We start from the raw sequence: 21304 nt of genomic DNA on the forward strand, positions 1-21304 counted from the left end.
GAGTACGTCGTACGTTAGAAGATATCTGAAGTCATGGGTGTCACTGGGTCATACGCTAGACCGTATAGTGAGTCATTCATTAGGCCGTCGACTTCACTAGGGAGTTAGAATGGGTCGTACGCCGCTGGGGATAACAGATCAGAATGGATCATACGCTAGATCGTATCTGAGTTGCAGAATGGGCCGTCTGTTAGGCTGTATCTGACGAAAAGTAGTCGTACGCTAGACTACACCTCGGGATGTACCGTACGCTAGGTAGTATCTGAGGAATGAAGATCCGAATGGGTCGTACGCTAGACCGTATTGTTGGAGGAGTAATATGTTGTGCCGAATCAAAATGAGATAAGAATCCGAATGAGTCATACACTGCTGGGGATAAAGGATCAGAATGGATCGTACGCTAGATCGTATCTGAGTTGCAGAACGAGCCGTCCGTTAGGCTGTATCGCTACTGGGGGTGAAGGATCAGAATGGATCGTATGCTAGATCATATCTGAGTTGTAGACTGAGCCGTCCGTTAGGCTGTACCTGGTGATGAAGGGGGTAGTCATACGCCAGACTACACTTCAGAATGTACCGTACGCTAGGTAGCATTTGAGGGGATGAACATCCAAGCGGGTCGTAAGCTAGACCGTCTCTGAGTAGCAGAACGAGCCGTCCGTTAGGCTGCATCTGATAATAAAGGGGTAGTCATACGCCAGACTACACTTCAGAATGTACCGTACGCTAGGTAGCATCCGAGGCCTTGAAGGTCCAAATGGGTCGTATGCTGGACCGTATTGGAGTTGTTGAAGGTCTGAATGGATCGTACGTTAGATCGCATCTGAGTTGAAAGAGTCATATGTTGAGCTGAATCAGAATGAACCGTACGCTAGGCTATATCTGATAGTATTTGTATATGTTGTATTTGCAATAAATGTCTGGGATGGGCTTATAGATGCCATCACTAGGAGGACGTCAGGATGAATGTTGACATGGAGTGTATCTGAAAGATGTATTTGAATCTGAACGTAATCGATGAAAATGTCCGTCTGAATGGCTCTCTATTTTGACTGTATCAGGAAGATAATTAACCTGAAAAATAAAGTTAGCTTCATGCCATGTCATGATGCATGAGATGTTTTATGCTTTCGAAAATAACTGCGAACGATGTATGCATGCGTATGCTGTGAAATGATGTAATGAATGAATTATGCATCTGAAAAGTTCTTCCAGAGGACTCTACTGGGGAAAACAAATCTCAATCTTCTGGTTGGAGATACTGGTATCGGTGATCCTTTCTTAGCTGGGGGTACTTGATTTTCGTCTGATGGTAGAAATGTTCAACAGAAGCCTGGCTGGGGGTGGAAGATTACTGAACCATTTGTCTGGTAATGCCACTCTCTTCTGGGAATGACTGGCTTTGCTGGGGAATAGGATTAGCAACGGATTCATTGGAAAGCATGATTAGACCTTCTCCTCGATCCTGAAGCCTAGTAGTAATCGCTATTTCTATTTTATGCACGCATTTTTGGTAAACATCGATCATATCCAAATGCGTATATTATTTCGAATTAAATCAATGGACGTTTATGCAAACAAAACAGAGAAAGTAAAACAAGAGCATTTTTTTTTAAACTAAAATTATATTGATTTCGAAAGAGGGCCTATAAACAGGCAATTTGTGTACAAGGAGACAAAAATCCTAGTAAGAGGAAATTGTCAAGAAAACAAAGAGAAAGCTATGCCGAAAACGTCCTATTGACTTTAATTCCACTACTGCCATTATGTCTTCAAGCCTCTCATCTCCTGCTGTCGGATAGAAGTGATTAGCTTGTTCAGTCCTTTGAACTTGGATGAAGCTGTCTGAGAACGGGACATAGTCATACGCTTTAATCCCTAATTTTTGCCTGGACCGCCTTTTCAGGTTTTCAATCCACGAGGATACCCCTTTTTGCCCAAGCCGCCTTTTCAGGTTTTCGACTTGCCGGGTGCACATTTTTTATGTTTATCCCTAATTTTTGCCCGAACCTTTTTGGTTCGCCGGGATGCCCTTACTTTTGCCTAGGTACGTCGACCTAGCAGGTCTCTTTTATGCGTAGTATTTTTTTGACTATGTCTGCGTTCACGGGATGCGGGAAGTCTTCGCCGTCCATTGTAGCTAGTAACATGGCTCCACCAGAGAATACCTTCTTAACTACAAACGGCCCTTCGTACGTGGAAATCCATTTGCCTCTGGGATCACCTTGTGGTAGAGTGATGCGCTTTACCACCAAGTCGCTAATTTGATACACCTGTCTCTTGACTCTTTTGTTAAATGCCTGGGTCATGCGCTTCTGATATATCTGTCCATGACAAACAGCCGCAAGTCTCTTCTCATCAATCAAGTTTATCTGATCGAGTCGAGTCTGAATCCATTCATCTTCATCTAAGCCCGCCTCTTTTATGATTCTTAGAGAGGGAATCTGGACTTCCACTGGTAAAACGGCTTCCATTCCGTAGACTAAAGAGAAAGGAGTTGCTCCTGTCGAAGTGCGTACTGAAGTGCGATAACCGTGAAGAGCAAAAGGTAACATCTCATGCCAGTCTTTGTACGTCACCGTCATCTTTTGTATGATCTTCTTGATATTCTTATTAGCAGCCTCCACGGTGTAGCACCTCAAATTTGCACCTATCATTGTACATACATTCTCATATTAGGTCATAACATAACATGGTCCACTGCATAGCATTGCATTGTCCCTTTTGCCTCAAGTGCAAGCCAGTCAAGAGAATTAGGTCAAACTGATCAGGAGATCAGTCAGTCAAGCAAGCAAGTGTGTTTGTCATTGAGCCAAGGCCCTAGGGTTGGTCCAACATGTTCACATGACTTGGGGATCCATTTGAAGTGTTTAGGTCAAAGATTGGATGTTCAGAGGTCATCATTCAATGCACAGTCAGTCAGAAACCCTAAAAAGTCAAACTTGGTCAACTGGGCTTGATTTTATGGTTTTGATGGATGGATTTGGTTTGAGAGAGCTTATTCATGTCCAAATAGGCCTCATATAACATGGCAAACATCATCATTGAAGAATTTGAAGCCAAATCAGAAATTTCCAAAAATAGAAACTGGACCTGTAATTGAAACTAGCCAAAAATGGAAACTTCTTGATCCCAAACTTACATCATGATAAAAGCTTCAAATGAATTTTTGCCCAACATGAAAGTTGAAGATCTTGTTCTCCCATTTCCAAAAAGTCCAAGAACTCTCAATTCCCATGTATGGTTGGCAAGATATGATCAATTCATTTTCAAAAATTCTTGAACTTCAAAAGGCCATATCTCTCAAACCATTTGGCCAAATTTGGTGGGGTTTTTTCCAACAAGCCACATTTGACCTCCTCTTTCCAAAAATGTAACCCTCATGCACCAAAACCTCATGGATAAAAATGGCATTTTTGCACTTACATGTTTTATTTTCAAGTAAGGGTGAAAAGTGAAATTTTCAAATAACCATTTCCATTCTATTTGGCCTTTCAAGTAAGGTCTGAAATGTTGTTTATGACTTGTTGGAAGGCCCATTTCGCAGCTTTTGCTCATACACCATGCACTTAGGCCAAAATGACAAAATTAGTAAAACTTACCATTCAAACTAATTGTGCTTAGCATTTCATTAGCCAACCTTAAACAGCATATATATTCATTCTTTTCTGTCAATTGGAACCCTAGCAGCCACTCAAAAACAACAGAAAACTCATTTCTCTAAAAAACACCATTTTCTTCATTTGCAAAATTCTGCTAAAAACTCAAAAGCACACGAACTTGTTATGGTTTTGTCATCATATACCGACATCTTGGAAGCACTTGGCAGCCATGTATCACAACTGTAGCATCATTTCTACCTTGTTGCATCAAAGAGCATGTCCATGGAAACTTTGATTTTGAGCTAATTCCAACATTGTTAAGCTAAAGCCTTCCATCCATTCATCAACACCAACACCATAGCGCATCTGTTTCGACAAAACACAAGGAAACAACCACTGTTCCAGTTCTGTGCTCCAAATTTGGCCAGGTATCGAATCTCTTCATTCCCAAAATTATGAGATACATCTTGTAGATCTTTTTGCCATGAACTTGCTGAGCTTTGAATCGCGTGAATTGGTTGAGTATTTTAAGAGAAATCTGGTTTTTAAAAATTCATGTTCAAACTTGTTCTTGGCTATTGCTCGCGTGTTAGCTTGATTTAATGAAAACGAAGTCCAGATTATGCATGCTTGTTGTTTGCTGATTACATTGATGTATCCAATTCCATTTTCTGGGCACAAAGATTTTTCACGAATTTGGAGATGATGAATGTGGTCACTGTACACGATAAACCCTAAAACATTTCCAGATTTTTTCTTTTTTTTGCATGGTTGAACTATTCTATTACCATGAAGCCAATGCCCTCCTGCACGTTTCTTTTCGCTGCGCACCGTTTTACTTATTGTTCCCAGTATTTACAAGTTTGCCACTGCCGTGGCATGTGACCCATTAAATTATGTTGGTTTTTAATAATTATTTCATTTACATGACCAAACTTGTAAAAATCATAGCATCATCATTTTTAATCCAATTTTAATGGGATTTTTTGCATTTGATTCATCATGATCTCTACTTATTTGTCATATTTTTTCCAGAATTTTTGGATGTTTGGTTTTTATTTGGCATTAGGGTTTGTGGCATGTATCAATATTTTGTACCTTTTGCCAAAACCTTTGTGAAATAGTCATGTTTTATCTTTTGCTCTTGAAATTTTTTGTGCACAAACTAGACCCATCCATGGTGATTTTGGTATAGAGTTCATGAATTTCTCATTTCTGGTCATTGAGTTATGATTTTTTGAAGTAGGGTGTGACAATTTGTGTCACACCATTGATGTGCAACTTGATGATTTTCATAGCCATGCCTATTGACCTCAAAATGCTTGGATTTTTTGCATGAATTCACTTGAGCATGACTAGTTTACATGTGATTTTTTGTGGATTTGTTTATGGCATTTTCCAATTGATTGAGATTTTTGTCCCCTGTTTGGTCTTATGTTGACTTTTTGTGACACATGTGCCCATTTGTTTTGTGAAATGCTCATACTTTATTAGTGGGACATGAAATTTTATATGTGATTACTAGACATCTTAATCTTTGACATGGTTTTAGTCCCATTCATTTATCATATGCCATCCCTGATTTATGATTTTTGCAAGTTGATGCATGTTTGGTTGACTTCTTTGAGCATGTTCAAAATTGCCTTGCCTTTCTGATTTTTATTGACTGCCTTCCACTTGTCCAAATGAGATGAAATTTGACATGCTTACCATGCTGTGGGTTGTGATTGACCATGATTTATTTGGTGATTTTTGGAAATGTTTAAGATTGCTTTTGATTCAAGTCTTGCTGTTGACTTCTATGAGCTTCTAAATGCCATGCTTTGACTTCTTTTGTTCATGAAATGATGATAATGATTGATATGAATGTGAAACCAATTGGGTTTATTTCTTGATTGTTTAAACATGATTTTGGACACTTGCCATTTGCTGTTTTGACTTTCTCATTCTCTTTTGACCCTAGGCTTGTCCTAGTGGTCCTGTTACTCACATTTGAGTTCATGTTTTCAGGTTGACCAACAATTACCCAATGAGATCAATTCAAATTAATTGAGTTTGTTTGTTTATCATTGACTAATCCATTTGTTTTGTAGGTTGCTTAGCTCACATGCCTTGAGCCTTGTGCATTGCACATTTAATTGATTGTGTGACTGTTGCTCTCTATCTCTTTCTGCTTTAACTTTGACTTGTATACTAATGTTGTCTGACTGGTTTCAGGTACCTTTAGTTGCTTTTAGTTCCTTGTGAACTTTGCTTTGCTTTGCTTAAGAGCAATTTGCATTGAGGTATAACTTCTTTACTCCATGTAGTCTGGAAGACCTGGCCTGTTACTTGGCCAGGCAACTGTCTGAAGTCCTCCTTAAGAGGCAATGTTTTTGTTTGTTTACAATTTGTCCCTGTACATATTCAAAGACCTCCTAAGTGAAGAGGCAATTGGCAGAACCCAAGGGATAAGCAATCTATCCCCTGCTAGTCTGTGTGTCACTCACATTGCTCACACTACCTGTGTTGATGCATAGTGAGTAAAAGCCCAAGATCTATAGAGTCTAACTTGTGGAAAGAGTTCCCCCTTTCTGAACTCCCACACCTTCTGATATTCAAGTGCTCTCCCTGACCAGGGATAAGAGCAATGAGGCACACCCCTCATCTACTTTCATTTGTTTCACCTTAGTCTCTCAATGGCAAGGTTAAGAGCAACATTTACCCAGTTCCAGAGGTTTGTTTGTTGAGGTTGATATGACCCCTCGACTAAAACCTAGCCTTGTTTGAGCCCCTTGCTTGTATATAGTGTGTGCTACCTGTGATTGTATGTTTGTTTGACTTGCTTCCTGTGCAAGTTAGGGTTAGTTTAGACTTGCTTCCTGTGCAAGTTAGGTTTTGCTTGGCTTGCTTCCTGTGCAAGTTAAGTGTAGGTGTGGCTTGCTTCCTGTGCAAGTCATGTTTAGGATAGGCTGGCTCCCTGTGCCAGTTAGCTAGAAACCTTGACTTAGGGACGATTTGCATGATAACATCTAGGCTCGAGTCATAGTCTCCCTAGTTGTGTCTCCATCTGTTATCTGGTTAGGCTAGGTCCTTTATCCCTGCGTAGGGGAACTACGTCGCCCTGATCTTCATACCAGATGAAGTACGTAGGCAGGAGATTGAGCTGATCTCTTCGGGCGCCCTTTTTTCTTTTTGTGTGTGTTGTTTGACAGTTGCTAGGCTCGAGTGCCTGACTCCTTAGCAATTTGTTGTCCGTTTGTTTGAGTGTGTGCTTGACAGTTATAGGCTCGAGTCCCCGACTCCCTATTAACTTGTTGTGTTGTTGTGTGCTTGGAAGCTGATGTAAGTCCATCGAGTGGCATTCGGATTCCAGTGAGGGTGTGTTTTGGTTCGGATGCTGATGTAAGTCCAGTGATTGGCATTCAGGCTCCACGTTTGCCTTTGCCTGTGTTTGTTTGTGTGCGTGTCAGCCGAGCTACGAATGCTCTGATTCTCCTTCGTCCAAGGAGATACGTATGCATAGGATGCGATATCCTAGCGAGCATGTGTCGTTTCCCCAGTCCGAACTACTTCGACTCTGATGTCTATGCCTGATGGACTAAGTAGGCCCAGGATGCGATATCCTGCCGAGTCAGTTTCAGTCTTGTTTTCTTGTGTCTCTTTCAGCCAGTGTGTGTGAGTGTGAGCAGTGTTTTAGCAACCATTTTCCTTTCCTATTGTGCATGGATCCCGTCGAGTACGACGGATGCGTAGGGGTGCTAATACCTTCCCTTCGCATAACCGACTCCCAATCCCAATCTCTTTGGTCGCGAGACCACGTCTTTTCCAGGTTTACTCTGAGCGTTTCCTTTCCCTCTTTTGGGATAAATAACGCACGGTGGCGGCTCTGTTGTTCTTGTTTTCCCGCCGGTTTTTCGCGTAATGCGACAGCTAGCGACTCTGCTGGGGATATAGAGAAGTTGACCTGTGCTGGTCCATCTTCCCTAAGCGAGTCTCTCCTAGCGCTCTCTAGGTTAGGGTTCTGGTTGCTTTGTGCTGTGTTTATTTATTGCATTCATTATTTACTGTTTGCATTCATTGTCTATTGTTTGCATTTATGTTTGTAATTATGTTTGCATTCAGTCATTATTCATCTGCCTGGCTGGTTGTCTGTTTTTCTCTGTTGGGGTGGGAGTCACTTGAGGTAAAAGGTCCAATACCCAGACCATGAGTGAAATCTAGGATGATTAGGAATAGAGTGATTCATGGGAAGCGGGTGGTATTTCGCCACTTAGCGGAACATTGATATCACGAGCAGTTCAGACCCTGGTGGGATATTGTCGTTACATACTTCAGGTGTGTATATGATGGTATTCTGCGAAAGGTTATTTATGCTGTGTTTCTCTCGACCTTACCCTGGCCTAGACTACACCCGTGAGTGGGGAAGGGTTCATTATTACAGGTACCGTTGGTGACTCGTGGTTCTGTTGGTGATTTTGGGTTCAGACAACAGTTATCTCAGTTGACTTTGGGTTTCAAGTTGGATTTGGGTTCAGAGTTTAGACTGAAGCTTCGACCTAGTGATCAGAATTGCAACCAGCCAGTCCAGTCTGCATCATTTGCATCATAGCATATTTATTTTTCAAAAGATACGCAATCGAAAAGATATAAAAAAAAAGAAAAAAAAGAAAAAAAAAAGAAAAAAAACTAATCTCTGCATGCATATCATTTCTCAGGTACATTCCAGAGCTTGGTTCATTGATAGAGATGGCAACAGTCCCAGAGCCGAAGCGGAAGACCTGTTCCTACAGCCTTCATCGTGAGCCGTTGACTTCACTGATCGAGTTGGGTAGTCTGGTGACCAGTGATCGTTTGAAGAGTTTTGTTGGGCAGTTTGGGGATATTCTGACAGTGTTGAAGACAGTAGTTGATCCGGTGCCTCTACAGACACTTCTTCAGTTCTATGATCTGGAGCTCAGATGTTTCACCTTCCAAGACTACCAGTTGGCGCCTACTCTCGAGGAGTATTCTATCTTGTTGGGTGTCCCGATTCAGCATCAGATTCCCTTCTTGGACGTCCCAAAAGAGGTTGACTTCAGAGTTATTGCCAGAGCTCTCCGGTTGAGTGTCAAGGAAGTCCGTGATAATTGGAAACCCAGTGGGGAAGTTGTGGGTTTACCATTGAAGTTTCTGTTGAGGGTTGCCGGAGATGAAGCAGAGAAGGGGAATTGGGAAGTTTTTCACGCACAGCTAGCTGCCATGATCTATGGGGTCGTCCTATTCCCAAGCATGCCCAATTTCATCGACCATGCTGCTATCACTATCTTCATTGGAGGGAATCCAGTCCCCACTCTTTTAGCTGACACTTACTATGCTATTCACAGTAGGCATGGTACGGGTGGAGCCATCAGGTGCTGTCTACCCCTCCTGTTCAGATGGTTTATGTCACTCCTGCCCGTCAGTGGACCCTTTGTGGATACCCAGAGCACTCTTAAGTGGACTCAGAGGGTCATGTCGCTCACCTCCTACGACATCAGATGGAAATCTTACCGGATGGACGTACGAAATGTTGTTATGAGTTGTGGAGAATTCCGGAACGTGCCACTCGTGGGGACCAAAGGCTGTATAAACTATAATCCAGTTCTTTCTCTTCGCCAATTAGGGTTTGTTATGAGTAGAAGACTGCTTGAAGCTGAGATAGTTGAGAGTGCGTGTTTTGAGAAGAAAGATGACCCTGCTAGATTGGAGCAGATAGGAAGAGCGTGGAGATCTGTTGGTGTAAAGGATAGATCCGTCTTAGGGAAGAAGTTTGCCGTTGCAATGCCCGATTACACTGATTGGATAAAGAAGAGAGTGGAAACTTTATTACTACCCTATGATAGGATGGAGCCGTTGCAGGAGCAACCACCTTTGGTTCTTGCTGATAGTGTGCCTGCCGAGCACTATAAGCAAGCTTTGATGGAAAGTCGCCGTTTGAGGGAGAAGGAGCAAGACACCCAGATGGAGTTGTACAAAGCAAAAGCTGATAGGTTGCACTTGGCCCATCAACTCAGGGAAGTGCAAGGAGAGGATGCTAGCAGAGCAAGGAGCAAGAAGAGATCATATGAGGAGATGGAATCTATGTTAGATGCAGAACATAAGGAGTGTTTGAGGCTGCAGAGAGCAGAAGCCAACTATCAGAAGAAGATCAGAGACCTAGAGAAGCAACTCAAAGACAAAGACATTCAGTTGAAGAAAGAGGTTGATTTGAGACAGACATCAGAGGACTATCTTGGAGGAGAGGTTATGGAGCTTAGAAGACAATTGAAGGAGAAGATCACCCCTCTACCAGAATGTTCAGAATGCACACTGTTGATAGACCAGTGCCATTACCTGAAGACCCTCATTCCGGAAGACCGTCTGTCTTAGGTTGTTCTTTGATGTATTTGTTGAGAATCACCTCCAGGCTTGTTGGATGGGATTCGTTTCTTTGTACTCTGTTTAGTCGAATACTCAGTTGACTTGGTTATATTGATCTTATTTATAGATAAGGTTGTCAGTATTTCCCTGTTGTTCTCATTTTCCTTGTACCCTGTTGTTCTTTTGTTGCTGCAGGTTGCCATCTTTTGAGGATGGATCAGGCTCTTTGAATGCCTGAGAAATGAGCATATCATGTGCATCATACACATCATTAACATCATACTCATCTCATTTGCATAACAAGTGTTCTTGTGCCGTCTTCTTACTTTGGTTCCTGTGTTCAGGCAGGATAGCTGATCAGAGACCGCACCGCTACTCAACGCGACTCAACCATCAACGGAATATGGATCAAGTACAAGCTGAGCTAGCAGAGATGAGGGCTAACATGGCCCAGTTCATTCACATGATGCAAGGGGTTGCACAAGGACAAGAAGAACTCCGAGCTCTAGTTCAGAGGCAAGAAGCTGTAATTCCACCGCCCAACCAGCCTCTGCAAGAAGGAAACCCAGTTCATGACACTCCTGCTGCTGCTATTCCCGTCAACAACTATGCTGTAGGTGAAGAGTTGAGGGGTATCCGAGTTGACGGTCAACCAATTGCTCCAGATGCTGCTAATGCCAGAGTCATCCATGCTCCGGCCCGTAACAGAATTCCGATTGTTGACAAACAAGAGGATATGTTTACTCTACTCAGTGAAGATGAAGACATTTTGGGCAGAAATGATGCGAGAGATCATAAAGTTGAGGCCCTTGCTGAGAAAATCCGGGCTATGGAATGTCAAAACTCCCTCGGTTTTGATGTTACAAACATGGGATTAGTTGAAGGACTGAGAATCCCGCACAAATTCAAGGCACCGTCATTTGACAAATACAACGGTACCTCCTGCCCTCGCACCCATGTGCAGGCGTACTACAGAAAAATCTCCGCATACACTGATGATGAGAAGATGTGGATGTACTTTTTCCAAGACAGCCTATCTGGGGCGTCTTTGGATTGGTATATGGAGTTGAAGCGGGATTCAATCAGATGCTGGAGGGACTTGGGTGAAGCTTTCCTCAGACAGTACAAGCACAATATGGATATGGCTCCGACCCGGACTCAGCTGCAGAGTTTGTGTCAGAAAAACAATGAGAGCTTTAAAGAGTACGCCCAGAGATGGCGCGAGCTTGCTGCAAGAGTTCAACCCCCTATGCTGGAAAGGGAGTTGACGGACATGTTTATCAGCACTCTTCAAGGTGTGTATATGGACCGGATGGGAAGCTGCCCATTCGGAAGTTTTTCTGATGTCGTCATTTGTGGCGAGAGAACCGAAAGTCTGATCAAGGCCGGTAGGATTCATGATACGGGTTCTTCTTCGTCATCGAAGAAACCATTCTCTGGGGCACCTCGCCGTAGAGAAGGAGAGACCAATGCTGTACAACATAGAGGGAATGTGTACAGAGGGAATGCAAACAGAGATCAATATCGTCCGGTGGCTGCAGTGACCATTCCTGCACCACAACCTCGTCAACAACAACAACAAAGGGTTCAACAACCGCAACAACAACAACAACAGCAACGTCCTTTTCAGCCCAGACAGAGGTTACAGCCTGACAGAAGGTTCGACCCGCTGCCCATGACATATGCTGAGCTTCTGCCTGAGTTGCTCAGATTGGGTTTCGTGGAGTTGCGTACCATGGCTACTCCAACAGTATTGCCGCCTGGGTATGATGCGAACGTCCGCTGTGACTTTCATTCTGGGGCACCAGGCCACCATACTGAGAGATGCAGGGCTCTCCAGCACAAGGTACAAGATTTGATCGATGCTAAAGCGATCAACTTTGCTCCGGTACCGAATGTGGTGAACAATCTTATGCCTCAACATGGCGGGCATAGGGTGAAAATTATTGAAGGAGGAGAAGCTGAAGATTTAGTTGTTGATGTCAAGGATGTTCAGACTTCTTTATCAGTTGTGAAAGACCGTATGTTGAGGGGGGGTGTTTACCCGGGTTGTGACGAAGGATGTTTGGGTTGTGCTGAAGCTGACAATGGGTGTGACCAGTTGAAGACTGGTATTCAAAGATTAATTGATGAAGGCTGTCTCCAGTTCAGTAGGGCTGTCAAAGACAATGGGTCGGTATCTACTGTCACCATCTACTTTAAGCCGTCTGAAGGACGAGGACGAGGGGTTGTTGGTACGTCAGCAACAAGCAGTGCTCCAGTTACCATTCCTGCTCCGGTAACCATTAGTGCTCCAACTACTATTAGTGTGTCTGGCAGAAGACCGGTTGAAAATAGTAGGGCTGTTCCTTGGAGGTATGACAATGCCTATCGCAGCAATCGGAGGGCTGACAATCAGATAAAGCCAGCAAATCAAGCGCCTGTGACGATCAGTGCACCGGTAAGAACTCCTGTGGTTGCGAGTCCTGTGGTGGACAATGTTGGGGGACCAGGAGGTTTTACCAGGAGTGGACGACTGTTTGCTCCTCAGCTATTGAGAGATGCAAATGCTGAGGCATCTGCTAGGGCTAAGGGTAAGCAAGTTGTGGTTGACGAGGAACCAGCTCAAAAGGAGGCAAAGGGTTCTTTTGAAAAGGACGTCGAGGAATTTATGAAGATCATAAAGAAGAGTGACTACAAGATCGTAGATCAGCTCAACCAGACTCCGTCTAAAATTTCAATACTCTCTTTGCTGTTGTGCTCTGAGGCACATCGTGATGCCTTACTGAAAATGCTGAACATGGCATACGTACCGCAAGAGATCTCCGTCAACCAACTAGAGGGTGTACTAGCCAACGTGAGCACCAGGCATGGTGTAGGTTTCACTGACCTAGACTTGACGCCTGAGGGTCGTCATCATAACAAAGCCTTGCACATCACTATGGAGTGCAAGGGTGCTGTTCTGTCTCACGTGCTGGTGGACACCGGGTCGTCCCTGAATGTCCTGCCAAAGCAGATTCTGAAGAAGATTGATGTTGAGGGAGTTGTGCTCACTCCCAGTGACCTTATCGTGCGCGCTTTTGACGGATCCAAACGTTCTGTGTTTGGTGAAGTTACCTTGCCGGTGAAGATAGGTCCGGAGGTATTTGATATAATCTTCTATGTGATGGACATTCAGCCCGCCTATAGCTGTCTGTTGGGGCGTCCATGGATTCACGCAGCTGGGGCAGTCTCGTCGACTCTCCACCAAAAACTCAAATATGTCTGGAACGGTCAGATTGTGACCGTGTGTGGCGAAGAAGAAATTCTGGTGAGCCACCTGTCCTCGTTCAAGTATGTCGAGGTAGATGGCGAGATCCATGAGACCTTGTGCCAGGCATTTGAGACCGTGGCTTTGGAGAGGGTAGCTTGTGCTGAGCAGAGGAAGCCAGGTGCTTCGATTGCATCCTATAAGCAAGCCAAGGAAGTTGTGGATTCTGGCAGAGCTGAGGGCTGGGGCAAGATGGTTGACTTGCCTATCAAGGAAGACAAATTTGGAATCGGTTTTGAGCCTCTTTAGGCAGAACAGAGTGTGGGTCCGAGCACCTTTACCAGCGCTGGGCTGATGAATCATGGGGATGTCTTTGCTACTGAGGGTGAAGATGTTGACAATGATTGCGATGTAGACGTCTGGGTCCGCCCGTGTGCACCAGGGGAGTCTATCAACAATTGGACGGCTGAAGAAGTGGTCCAAGTTACTCTTCTGACAGAGTAATTTTCCTTTGTTTTTTTTTTTCATTTTGCATGAAAACCCTACGTTCTGCCCAAGGCGTAGTGGTTCATTGTAGGGCCTCATCATGTTTAAATGATTATCATAAATAAAGGACGTTTTGCAATCAAATTTTGAGATCCTTGTCTTTCTATTTTTGTTTTCACTTTTTTCAAAATGATAAAATGGCAATGTTTTTGTTTTTTGTGACTTTATTGAAATCTTTTTCTAAAAACAAAACATTAAACATGCAGAAGTGATCTTTTGGCATCCACTGTGAACGACTCTGTTATGGCTCAGTATGATTTTGATAATCCCATCTACCAAGCTGAAGAGGAGAGTGAGGAAGACTGTGAACTCCCTGCAGAATTGGTCAGATTACTGAAGCAAGAGGAAAGGGTCATCCAACCTCATCAGGAGGAGTTGGAAATTGTTAATCTGGGTACTGAGGACGCCAGAAGAGAGATCAAGATTGGGGCTGCTTTAGAGGACTCTGTCAAGAGGAGGCTGATTGAGATGCTAAGAGAATATGTGGAAATATTCGCCTGGACATATCAAGACATGCCTGGGCTGGATACAGACATTGTGGTGCATCGATTGCCTCTTAGAGAAGAGTGTCCGTCGGTCAAGCAGAAGCTTCGCAGAACTAGTCCTGATATGGCTGTCAAGATCAAGGAAGAGGTTCAGAAGCATTGGGATGCAGGTTTTCTGGCTGTTACCAGATATCCACCATGGGTTGCCAACATTGTTCCTGTGCCGAAGAAGGATGGCAAAGTCAGAATGTGTGTCGATTACCGGGATTTGAACAGAGCGAGTCCGAAAGATGATTTCCCATTACCTCACATTGATGTATTGGTGGATAATACGGCTCAATCCTCGGTATTCTCTTTCATGGACGGTTTCTCGGGCTATAACCAGATCAAGATGGCGCCAGAGGACATGGAAAAGACGACATTCATTACACCTTGGGGCACGTTCTGCTACAAAGTGATGCCATTTGGGCTGAAGAATGTCGGTGCTACCTATCAAAGGGCAATGACGACTCTCTTTCATGACATGATGCACAAAGAAATTGAAGTGTACGTGGATGATATGATTGCGAAGTCGCAGACAGAAGAGGAGCACTTGGTTAATTTGCAGAAGTTGTTTGACAGATTGGTCAAGTTCAAGCTGAGGCTAAACCCGAACAAGTGTACGTTTGGGGTGAGATTAGGGAAGCTTTTAGGCTTCATTGTCAGTGAGAAAGGGATTGAGGTTGATCCAGCAAAGGTCAAAGCTATTCAAGAGATGCCTGAACCGAAAACGGAGAAGCAAGTCCGTGGGTTTTTAGGGAGGTTGAACTACATTGCAAGGTTCATATCTCATCTAACTGCCACATGTGAACCAATTTTCAAGCTACTCAGAAAGAATCAGGCTATCAAATGGAATGATGACTGTCAGAAAGCTTTTGACAAGATCAAGGAGTATTTACAGAACCCTCCAATCCTGATTCCTCCAGTTCCAGGGAGGCCATTGATAATGTACCTATCAGTTACCGAGACTTCAATGGGGTGTGTATTGGGGCAGCATGACGAGTCTGGTCGAAAAGAGCATGCCATATACTACCTAAGCAAAAAGTTTACCGACTGTGAAACAAGATATTCACTGCTCGAGAAAACTTGCTGTGCTTTGGCCTGGGCTGCTCGCCGACTGAGGCAGTATATGTTGAACCATACTACTCTGTTGATTTCTAAGATGGATCCAGTAAAGTACATCTTTGAGAAGCCAGCTCTCACCGGACGTGTTGCCCGTTGGCAGATGATCTTAACAGAGTATGACATTCAGTACACGTCACAGAAGGCCATCAAAGGTAGTATTCTGTCAGACTATCTCGCTGAGCAACCGATTGACGATTATCAGCCTATGATGTTTGAATTCCCTGATGAAGACATCATGTATCTGAAGACGAAAGATTGTGAGGAGCCACCTGTTGAGGAAAGACCGGATCCTGATGACAAGTGGACACTGATGTTTGATGGGGCTGTGAATATGAACGGTAACGGTGTTGGGGCAGTGTTGATCAATCCTAAAGGTGCTCATATACCTTTTTCTGCCAGATTGACATTCGACGTCACCAACAATGAAGCTGAGTATGAGGCTTGTATCATGGGGATAGAAGAAGCCATTGATCTGAGGATCAAAACACTTGACATATTTGGAGATTCAGCTCTAGTGATCAATCAGGTCAATGGAGATTGGAATACAAACCAGCCGCATTTGATTCCATATAGAGACTACACCAGAAGAATACTGACGTTCTTCAAGAAGGTGAAGTTGTATCACGTCCCCCGGGATGAGAATCAGATGGCTGATGATTTGGCTACTTTATCCTCTATGATAAAAGTTCATTGGTGGAATCATGTGCCACATGTTGCGGTGAATCGACTCGAGAGGCCTGCGTATGTGTTTGCAGCCGAGTCTGTTGCGATTGATGAGAAACCGTGGTACTACGACATCAAGAACTTCCTCCAGACTCAAGAGTATCCTGAGGGTGCGTCGAAGAATGATAAGAAGACCCTGAGAAGGCTAGCTGGAAGCTTTTATTTGAATCAGGATGATGTGCTGTACAAAAGGAACTTTGACATGGTTCTGCTCAGATGCGTGGATAGACACGAAGCAGACATGTTAATGCAAGAAGTGCACGAGGGTTCGTTTGGTACCCACGCTGGTGGTCATGCAATGTCGAAGAAATTGCTGAGAGCCGGATATTACTGGATGACTATGGAATCCGATTGTTTCAAATATGCTCGGAAGTGCCATAAGTGTCAGATCTATGCTGATAAGGTGCATGTACCACCAAGCCCTCTGAATGTCATGAACTCGCCTTGGCCGTTTGCCATGTGGGGCATTGACATGATTGGGAAGATTGAGCCAACTGCTTCGAATGGACATCGCTTCATCTTGGTTGCGATTGATTACTTCACCAAATGGGTAGAAGCAGCTTCTTTTGCTAGTGTCACCAAACAAGTGGTTGCCCGGTTCATCAAGAAAGAAATCATCTGTCGTTATGGAGTTCCTGAGAGAATCATCACCGACAATGGTTCAAATCTCAACAACAAGATGATGAAAGAACTGTGCAGAGATTTCAAGATTGAACATCACAATTCTTCTCCTTACAGACCAAAGATGAATGGTGCTGTAGAGGCAGCTAACAAGAATATCAAGAAGATTGTGCAAAAGATGGTAGTTACGTACAAGGATTGGCATGAGATGTTGCCTTTCGCTCTGCATGGGTACCGTACCTCTGTACGTACGTCGACCGGGGCAACCCCGTACTCCCTTGTGTATGGTATGGAAGCAGTCCTACCAGTTGAAGTGGAGATCCCTTCTCTGAGGGTATTATTAGATGTCAAGCTGAACGAAGCCGAGTGGATTCGTACAAGGTTTAATGAGTTAAGCCTTATCGAAGAAAGACGTTTAGCAGCTGTTTGCCATGGGCAGTTATATCAGAGAAGGATGAAGCGAGCCTTTGACCAGAAAGTGCGTCCTCGGACATTTCAGATTGGTGATCTAGTTTTGAAGAGGATCCTTCCTCCCGGTACAGATAACAGGGGCAAGTGGACTCCTAATTACGAAGGGCCATATGTTGTGAAAAAGGTCTTCTCCGGTGGAGCCTTGATGCTTACAACAATGGATGGTGAAGATTTTCCTTCCCATGTTAACTCAGATGTAGTCAAAAAATACTTCGCATAAATAGACCCGCTGGACAAAAAGAACAAAAGAGTCCAGGCAAAAATGGGCATCCCGGCGAACCAAAAAAACAGAAAGAAAAGTTTCGGGAAAAAGTTAGGGATAAAAATAAAAATTGTACACCCGGTAAGTCGAAAACCCGCAAGGGCGGCTTAGGCAAAAATGGGTATCCCGGTGGATTGAAAACCCGAAAGGGCGATCCAGCCAAAAGAGGGATTAAAGCGAAGACTACAGTCTGAGTTGTCTGTACTTCATCGCGCTTCGTCAGCTGCCATCTCGAAAGATGTGATCGGTCCAGTCAGTCTTCTCAGAAAGCAAGGAATTGGGAGGAAATTGATGATCTATGAGTTATAACAAAGTTGGGAAACAGTGGATGCCGTGTTCACATTGCCATTAGGATAGTTTATTTTCCTTTTGTGCGCAATTACCTCTTTCTAGGAATTGCTTCCCAATGTATTTGCCTTTTCAGGCACATTTTCAATCAATAAAAGTCGTTATTCAGATAAATTGCTCTCCTGCTTTTACTTTTACTGTTTTGTTTGCAAAAAACGTCCGAATTTTTGATAAACATTGCATATAAAAACATGAAGGCTAAACAATAACGTGCAGAAAGACTAAAACATTTGAAAATCATTTTGAATGTTGAGGACACTTGAGCGTATCTTGTCCACGTATCCCCTGGGGCATATGTTGTTCCGTTGTACAGGTCGTCACCTGTGAGCATTCTCCAGCAGCTATTTCCCAGAATAAAGCTATTTTTCCTAGCTATGGATTGGTTAAATCTTCCCCAACGAAGCAATCATTTCTCCAGCAGAGTTCATCCTACCAGTGGATTCGACGAGTTTTCCATAGCAGGTCGATACCTGCATCCCCCGCTGAGTTGATTCTACCTGTGAATTATGTGGGTCGTCCCCGACAGAATAACAGTTATTTCCCAAAACAGAGTTTATCGTATCTGAGGTCTGTATGAGACTTATCCCCAAAGAGTTGCCTGGTTTATCTTCCCCCAGCGGAGCAGTTATTTCCCCAAGCGGAGTTTGGTTTACTTGTGAATTGATTGGGATATCCCCAGCAATTTACTTTTGTCTTTAGCAAATGGTGTGCTTTCTCCCCAGCGGGTTGCCTTGTCTTCCCCTAGCGGATTTGTATTTTTGGTTCCCCGGCGGTTGCTTGCTCTCCCCAGCGGAATTGTGTTGAAGATTTCTCATCACAGTCGTCCTGTGTATTCCCCAGCGGAGTTCTCATCATTTTGCATTGCATGTAGTAATCATTGCATCCTCAAAATCGCGTAGCATTTCCATTCCATATGGAGCATTACGCCATAGAAAAATTCAAACATATGCATTCATGTGTTCGATACCCCATCAGACTGTATCCCCGGCAGAGGCGGATCATCTTTGTTCAACATCAGCACAGCAAGTCTGCTACAGTTGCTTCGACAGCATTCAGAATTAATATCCCCACAGAGGTTTATTTCCTCACCCGATGATAACAGAAAATCTGTTTTCTCCCCAGTGAGATCCCCAGCAAGTGATCAACCTTGCCCTGGCATATCTAAGATGTCGTTCTTGTAATACTAGTAAGTGTCATGTCAGCACCCGCGTGTGTTTTCATTTTTGGTGTCGGTAAACACCATTGTTTCGGTGTCGGTAAACATCGAGTCTCACCCCAGTCATCGGTAAATGTCTGGTCATTTTTGGTGTCGGTAAACACCATTGTTTCGGTGTCGGTAAACATCGAGTCTCACCCAGTCATCGGTAAATGTCTGGTCATTTTTTGGTGTCGGTAAACACCATTGTTTCGGTGTCGGTAAACATCGAGTCTCACCCCAGTCATCGGTAAATGTCTGGTCATTTTTTGATGTCGGTAAACATCATCTTTCGATGTCGGTAAACATCGAGTCTTTCCCTCAGTCATCGGTAAGTGTCTGATAATCCCCAACTAGAAATCCCCAGTAGAGTCATCTGTAAATGTCCTATCTGGTTTCCGGTTGCGAATATTTGTTTGTCTCTCCCCAATAAATTCCTCATCCCCAGTCATCGGTAAATGTCTGGTCATTTCTTTTGATGTCGGTAAACATCATCTTTCGATGTCGGTAAACATCGAGTCTCATCCCAGTCATCGGTAAATGTCTGGTCATGTGTTATCTTCCTTATTAATAAAATCAAGATCCCCAGAAGTCGTCGGTAAACGTCTTGTCTGGTTTCACCACAAAGATTTTGTTCCTCTCCAAGCAGAGATGCCATCGGTAAATGGCCCAGTTTTCTTCGATATCGGTAAATATCGAATTCCCAGTTGCAGTAGCCATCGGTAAATGGCCTTGTTGAAGTTGATATCGGTAAATATCAAGTTTGCTTTGAAGCCACCATCGGTAAATGGTCTTGCTTCCTTTCTACATCAAATTATTTCCCAGCAACCATCGGTAAATGGTCTTGCTGAAGTTGATATCGGTAAATATCAAGTTCCCAGTTTTTAACCATCGGTAAATGGTTTTCGCTTTTCTGAAGTTTGTTTTCCCAGCAGCCATCGGTAAATGGTCTCGCTGAAGTTGATATCGGTAAATATCAAGTTCTCAGTTTCCAACCATCGGTAAATGGTGTTGCTTTTCTGAAGTTGTCGTGCAGTTGTCATCGGTAAATGGCGTGGTTCTTTTTGTATTATATCCAGTCGGTGCAAATTCCTACGGTTCTTTGGTATTCAATCCCTGTTTACCCTGAAAGTCTGACAGCCATTACTATCATCCATTCGGGTTCCCAGCTGATTGAATAGGGGCAGCTGTAGCACCTCAAATTTGCACCTATCATTGTACATACATTCTCATATTAGGTCATAACATAACATGGTCCACTGCATAGCATTGCATTGTCCCTTTTGCCTCAAGTGCAAGCCAGTCAAGAGAATTAGGTCAAACTGATCAGGAGATCAGTCAGTCAAGCAAGCAAGTGTGTTTGTCATTGAGCCAAGGCCCTAGGGTTGGTTCAACATGTTCACATGACTTGGGGATCCATTTGAAGTGTTTAGGTCAAAGATTGGATGTTCAGAGGTCATCATTCAATGCACAGTCAGTCAGAAACCCTAAAAAGTCAAACTTGGTCAACTGGGCTTGATTTTATGGTTTTGATGGATGGATTTGGTTTGAGAGAGCTTATTCATGTCCAAATAGGCCTCATATAACATGGCAAACATCATCATTGAAGAATTTGAAGCCAAATCAGAAATTTCCAAAAATAGAAACTGGACCTGTAATTGAAACTTGCCAAAAATGGAAACTTCTTGATCCCAAACTTACATCATGATACAAGCTTCAAATGAATTTTTGCCCAACATGAAAGTTGAAGATCTTGTTCTCCCATTTCCAAAAAGTCCAAGAACTCTCAATTCCCATGTATGGTTGGCAAGATATGATCAATTCATTTTCAAAAATTCTTGAACTTCAAAAGGCCATATCTCTCAAACCATTTGGCCAAATTTGGTGGGGTTTTTTCCAACAAGCCACATTTGACCTCCTCTTTCCAAAAATGTAACCCTCATGCACCAAAACCTCATGGATAAAAATGGCATTTTTGCACTTACATGTTTTATTTTCAAGTAAGGGTGAAAAGTGAAATTTTCAAATAACCATTTCCATTCTATTTGGCCTTTCAAGTAAGGTCTGAAATGTTGTTTATGACTTGTTGGAAGGCCCATTTCGCAGCTTTTGCTCATACACCATGCACTTAGGCCAAAATGACAAAATTAGTAAAACTTACCATTCAAACTAATTGTGCTTAGCATTTCATTAGCCAACCTTAAACAGCATATATATTCATTCTTTTCTGTCAATTGGAACCCTAGCAGCCACTCAAAAACAACAGAAAACTCATTTCTCTAAAAAACACCATTTTCT

Source organism: Lathyrus oleraceus, chromosome 7 (genome assembly GCF_024323335.1).
Source record: "Lathyrus oleraceus cultivar Zhongwan6 chromosome 7, CAAS_Psat_ZW6_1.0, whole genome shotgun sequence".
Lineage (NCBI taxonomy): Eukaryota > Viridiplantae > Streptophyta > Magnoliopsida > Fabales > Fabaceae > Lathyrus > Lathyrus oleraceus.